Below are 6,374 nucleotides of genomic sequence, written 5' to 3'. Positions count from 1 at the left end.
TAGGGGCCCAAGCACTTGGGCCATCTTCTACTGCTTTCCCAAGCCATAGCAGAGAGGTGGACTGGAAGAGAAGCAATCAGGACTAGAACCCGGTGCCCATATGGGATGCTGGTGCCGCAGGCGGAGGATTAACCAAGTGACCCACGGAGCTGGCCCCATGTTGATTTCTCAATATGCATACTAGGAATGCTATCCAAAATAAGATATCAATCTTTTTTTGTTGTTCCTATCACTGTGCTTTTTTATTTTTATTTTTTTTTTTATTTGACATAGATAGAGTATATCCTCCCATTCTGTGGTTCAATACCCAAATGCCAGCAATAGCCAGGGCTCGGCCAGGCCAAAGTCAGGATCTGGAAATTCAATCTAGGTCTCCTACATGTGCAGTCAGAACCCAACTATTTAGACCTCAGCTCCCACATGGGAGTCCTGGAAGAAACTCCTGGCTCCTGGCTTTGGATTGGCCCAGCCCCTGCTGTTGTGGCCATTTGGGGAGTGAATTAGCAAATGGAAGATCTCTCTTTCTCTGTCTCTCCCTGTCGTTATATGTAACTCTGCCTTTCAAATAATAAATCTTTTAAAAAATTAAACTAGAAATGTAAAGCATGAATCAGAATTTTAGCCCATTTTTATTTTCTAAACATTTTGAGAGACAGAAAGAGAGATTGAGAGCGCACTCCCTTTGCTGCTTCACTCCTCAAATGCCTACAACAGCTAGGGCTAGGCCAAGGCTGAAGCTGGAAGCTTCAATCCAGGTACCCCAGATGGGTGGCAGGAACCCACTTGCTTAAGCCATCACCTGCTGCCTCCCAGCATCTGCTTTGATAGGAAGCTGGAATACGGAGTCAGAACTGGGAATTGAGCCAAGGCATTCTGATATGAGATACAGGCAATTTAAGTGTTCAGCCAAATGCTTGCCCCATGTTCAAATATTTTTAAGCGCTAGGAAACTGAAGAAAAGGAGTTTAAAATAAAATTAAATAAATTATAAAATGTTTGAGCTAGAAGAAATCCTAGAAATTATGCAATAAGGCACCTTTTATAAAGAAGTGGAAATTCTGAGATGTGAAATGATTTGTCCAAGCCTACACTATCCTTTAGCAGCAGACCTGGGATTAGAAGGTGTCAGTGTCTCAGATTATTATCCTCTGGTTTAATTTAGCAAATATTTACTAAACATCAATTCCTGAGCTATATAATAAAGAGGATTAAGGGAAATAAATAGATATATTTATTGAGCTCTTTCTTGTGCTATTTTTTTTTTTATTTGACAGGTAGAGCTATAGACAGTGAGAGAGAGAGAGACAGAGAGAAAGGTCTTCCTTCCGTTGGTTCACTCCCCAAATGGCCACCACAGCCGGCACTGTGCCGATGCAAAGCCAGGAGCCAGGTGCTTCCTCCTGGTCTCCCATGCGGGTGCAGGGCCCAAGCACTTGGGCCATCCCCCACTGCCTTCCCAGGCCACAGCAGAGAGCTGGACTGGAAGAGGAGCAACTGGGACTAGAACCCGGTGCCCATATGGGATGCCAGTGCCGCAGGCAGAGGATTAACCAAGTGAGCCACGGCGCTGGCCCCTCTTGTGCTAGTTTTCATATACATTTTGATCTATCCCTGTGTGTGTGTGTGTGCATGTAGGCACACCCCTGTGTCATACTAAGTTAATCAACTGTTTAATTTATTTTTGCATATTATTTGGATTCCTTATATTTTGGTAATAATAGTAGTTCTTGGACACAAGGCTAGAATAAGAAGTTCTGAAAGTTAGGGCCAGCACTGTGGCCAGTGCTTTAACAGCAAGCCTGAGGTGCTAGCATCCCATGTGGGTGCTGGTTTTGGTCCTGAGTGCTCCACTTCTGATCTAGTTCTCTACCAATGCACCTTGGAAATCAGCAGAAGATGGCCCAAGTGCTTGGGCCCCTGCACCCACGTGGGAGACCCAGAAGAAGCATCTGGCTCCTGGCTTCAGATTGGCTCAGCTCTGGCCATTGCGGCCATTTGGGGAGTGAACCAGTGGATGGAAGACCTCTCTCTCTCTCTCTCTCTCTCTCTCTCTCTCTTTCTCTGTAACTCTTTCAATTAAATAAAAAAAATAAATTTTAAAAATAAGTTCTGAAGGTCAGGAGAAAAATTACACTATTGTTTCATTCAAAAAGGTTTTACATGGAGGGTCCAACTTTGTCACACAGTGGGTTAATCAGATTGTGGTGCCAGCATCCTATAATTGAGTGCTAGTTCAAGTCCTGGCTGTCCTGCTTCCCAGTCAGTTCTCTGCTTATGTGCCTGATAAAACAGCTTTTGGAAAAACGGCCAAGGATCTGGGGCCCTGGCCACTCATGTGGGAGACCTAGATGGAGTTTCTGGCTCCTGGTTTTGGCCTGGACCAACCCTGGCCATTGTAGCTATCTGGGGAGTGAATCACTGGATGGAAGATCTCTCACTTCCTCTCTACTACTCTGCTTGTTAAATAAATATTTTTTTTTAAGGTGTCAAACAGAGAGCATTTTACTCACTGTTACTCAGGGCATCAGTGAGTTCTATAGGGCCTCAATGTGACCAAATGTTAGGAATGCTAAAATTGAGGGAAGACCAGCAGGAACGTGGCTTAAAAGAAGCTGGGGAAACAGGTGGGACAGATCTGGCATGGCCTTGTTGATTTGGGCTTTTCTAAATTCATTGGGACCAATGAAGATTTTTTGTTTGCTTGTTTTAAACAGGGCTGGGATTTTGGTATATTTTTTATTTTTTTTAGATTTTTAAATTTTATTTTATTCATTTGAAAAGCAGAATTGGGGGGGGGTGTCTTCTATCTGCTGGTTCACTCCTCAAATGGCCACAATGGCCAGGACTGGGCCAGGCAAAAACCAGGAACCTGGAGCTTCCTCTGGGTCTCCCACATGGTTACAGGAGCCAAGGACTTGGGTTATCTTCTGCTGCTTTCTTAAGCACATTAGCAGGGAGCTGGACTGGAAGTGAAACAGCTAGGCCTTGAACCAGCACCTGTGCAGGATGCTGTCATCCTGGGTGGCAACTTTACCCACTTCACCACAATGCTGGCCCCATCAATAAAGCATTTTAAGTTGATTCCCCACATATTCTTATTTGTGAGAGACAAAGAGAGAGACTTGAATGTTGAATAGATTAAGAGAACTGCAAGGGTGTATGAATCAGGATGCTATATCCTATATACCATCTATCTACCACCTATATCACTAAGGCTTTGTTTAAGAGGTTGCAATATGGAGAGAACTGAAGATATGTTTGGGAGACAGACTTGTCAGAACTTCATGAACTGATATGACAGTGGGGAAAATGAAGTGTCCAGAATGACTTGTTCATTGTCAGTTATGGATGATGCTCACAGAAATGAGACTTTTGGAGATGGAAAATTTTGGAGATCAGGTGCTCAGTTTCCTGAAATGATACTTTTGAGTGTCAGAGAATGCACAAAAAGGTGTAGGGAATGGTTAGAGGAAGGAATTAGAGGTCAGAGAAGAGACAGAGATTTTTAACTTGGGAGTCTTTGATAGCCTAGGTAGAGACACATTCTTTTAAATAGTTTTTTGCTTATTTATTTAAAAGGGAGAGTGAGAGAACAAGAGAGATCTCCCATCTGCTGGTTCACTCCCCAAATAACAGCCAGGGCATGGCCAGGCTGAAGCCAGGAGCCCAGAACTCCATTTGGGTCTCACACGGGGGTATTGGGAACCCAAGTACTTGAGCCATCATCCACTGCCTCCCGCGTACTTTAGCAGGAAGCTGGACTGGAAGCGCAGAGTAGCTGGGACTCAGGCACTCTGATATGGCATAAGGGCAATGCAGGTGGCAGCCTGCTGTGCCACAAAGCTTGCCTCTAGACATTAAAAAAAAAAAAAAAAAAGATTTGAAAGGCAAACACACACACACACACACACAAGAGTATTCAGCCACTAAGTATTTCGTACTTGACCAAGTCACCTATAGAAATAATCCGGCATTTTATGTGGCTATACACTTTGAAGAATGTTTATCTAACTTTTCCTTAAACCACTGATTTGTTATCATAGCACAGAGCTCATTTGAGGAACCAGTAAACTCTAGAAAATAAGCTTTTCAACCAAAAGGATATTGCTACTATTTTTCATTATAGCTGCACTGGATAAAATCAGTATCCATATCGCGTTTGAAATTCAAATGCCTTTGTCTTTCTCGTACCTAGTAAACGACTACAAAGGAAATGTCACTTCATCTAAGAGTCAGTTGCCACGATTTTTTCAAAAGAAACATATCTTCCTCACAGTTGTCCTAACCACGCAGCTTTGTGCTGCTTCAAGTTGCTCAGACTGAGCCGGGAGGAAGCCCTTAACTGCTTAAAAGGCCAGGGACAGAAACGGAGTATTGCACAACCCTCCACGACCGCGCGGCTTCGCTTCCAAATCTGGCCTTCGTATCATCCCAAGGCGGGAGCCGTTCGTCGCTCCACAGGCGGCAGCCCCGTTCTCCCCTCAACAGCAGCTGGGGTTTCCTCGTCCGAGCTGGGGGCGCCCCTCCCTTCGCCCAAGGTCCTCCTGAAAGCCGAGCCGCGCTGGCGCGGGGCCGGCGAAGTGGGGCGTGGGGGGGGAATCCCTATTGTCCAGCTGGGGAACCCGGGTCTCCCCGGGGCGACTCCCGCAGCAGAGTCCCACCGGCCCGGGGGACCGAAGGTCCGCGGGTCTCCGCGCCGCTCCCCTCCCCCGCGGCCCCATTGTCTGACTCGCCCCGCCCCGGGGGACACGTGCGCCTGCAGCTTCCCGAGCGAGGAGAGCGCGGGGCGGCGGCGGCAGCGTGGACACCGCTTGGAACGGCTACGCGGCGGCTCCGTGGGCGGGGGCCGGCGCGCACGGACCGGTGGGTGCTCTCCCCGGAGCTGCGGTCTCGCACCGCGCCCCCTGCCTCGTCGGCCCGGGACCTGGCAGGCGTGGAGCCGGCGGCGGTGGGGGTGGCGTGCGCGTGGTGCGGCGGTGGGGGTGGGGCGGGGCGGGGTGGGGAGATGCCTGTCTCCTGACAAAGGAGAACGAGTGGGACACGCTGAGCCGGCCCGCCCCGCCTGGAGGGGAGCGGGAGGGGGAGTGTCGCGAAGGGAAGGGGCGGGCCTTTCATTCACTCTCTGCCCCTCGGCCGCCGCCGGAGCGGAAGGGCGGGGCCTCGCGCTCCCCCGGAGCGAGGCGCTGGGGAGGCGGCGCGGCGTGGGGGCGGAGCCCGCGGGCGCGCGTCCCGAGGCGTAGGCTACGTCGTCACGTCAGCGCGGGAGAGAGAAAGAGAGGAGCCGACTCGGCAGGGACTGGGGGACGGGGCCGAGAGAGCGAGAGAGGGAGGGAGTGAGCGAGCGTGCGAGCGAGTCAGCGAGAAGGGGCAAGGCGGCCACTCGTGCCTGAGGGACCGCGGACGGGAGTGGGGGCGGCGGGGGGAAGGAACACAGAGGGAAGAAGAAAGGCCAAGAGGAGAAGGCGGCCGGAGGCGGCGGCGGCGGCGGCTGCTGCTGCGGCTGCTGCTGGTGGTGGTGGTGGTGATAGGGGAGAAGGAGGAGCAGGCGGAGGGCAGGGGCTGAGGGAGTGAGTGAGAGAAGCGGACGCGCGAGGGAGGGGAGGGAAGGGGGGGGGTCACGCGGGGGCGCGCGCGCGCACCGGGAGCGCGCTCGGAGGCGAGTGGAACTGGATCGGGTTTGCTGCCAGCGGCGTGAGCTTCGGCCGCCATTTTACAACAGCTCCACTCGCGCCGGACACAGGGAGCAGCGAGCACGCGTTTCCCGCAACCCGATCCCCTCGGACAGGATTCCTCGGCCACAGCCCAACGGGGAGGTAACGACCGCTGGGATCCAGGTCTGGGAGGGGAGCTCCATGACATTGTGGAGCGAGCTGGGGGAGGGCGGCGCGGGGAGAAACCGGCTTTTCTGGAAAATGGATTCCAAGGGGTAGAGGAGCACGTTGACTGGGGCTGCCAGGGAGTAGGCCGCGGTCCGCGCCGACACTTCCTCCTCTCCATGTGCTGCCGCCGTTCGGGCTTTGTCTGCGGCGCCTCGGGAGGAGGCGCCTCCGCAGCCCCGTGGCCCGCGCGGACCGCGAGCGGCCGCGGAGTTGGTGCTGTCGTGGCCATCGCCGGGGCGCGGGAGTGGGCGGAGAGGAGCAGCTCCTGTCCCGCGGCCGTGCGGTGGGCTTGGGCGGTGCTCGGGGTCCCGCAGGCGTCGGGCTGTTCGCGGAACGCCCTCGCGCAACCGGCTTGTCGGCCCCAGCGCCGCAGTCACTGCACTGAGGGGCGAGGGGTGGGGGCTTTGCCCCGCGCGCCGCAGGTCACGTCTCGGCCGGGCTGGCGGCCCGGGGGTCGCCCGCGCCGGGGAGAGCCTGGGGCGGAGGGCCATGTGT

General features: G+C 52.9%; 1 protein-coding gene across 6 annotated transcripts in view; it reads left to right on the top strand.

Annotated features, from left to right (window-relative positions):
• Nucleotides 1–4,842: 4,842 nt before the first annotated feature.
• SYNCRIP (synaptotagmin binding cytoplasmic RNA interacting protein) overlaps nt 4,843–6,374 on the top strand; it is a 34,081-nt gene continuing 32,549 nt past the window's right edge. For 3 of the 6 annotated variants that reach the window (XM_062186461.1, XM_062186460.1, XM_062186459.1), the window contains exon 1: nt 5,730–5,813. The gene's annotated coding sequence lies outside the window, so the exon portion shown is untranslated. Of the gene's footprint in view, nt 4,864–5,626; nt 5,814–6,374 lie in introns of those variants that run through there. The other 3 variants (XM_062186458.1, XM_062186462.1, XM_062186463.1) reach the window with 3 other exon arrangements.

Source organism: Lepus europaeus, chromosome 3 (assembly GCF_033115175.1).
Source record: "Lepus europaeus isolate LE1 chromosome 3, mLepTim1.pri, whole genome shotgun sequence".
Classification (NCBI taxonomy): Eukaryota; Metazoa; Chordata; class Mammalia; order Lagomorpha; family Leporidae; genus Lepus; species Lepus europaeus.
This window is presented reverse-complemented; position numbering and strand designations above follow the sequence as displayed.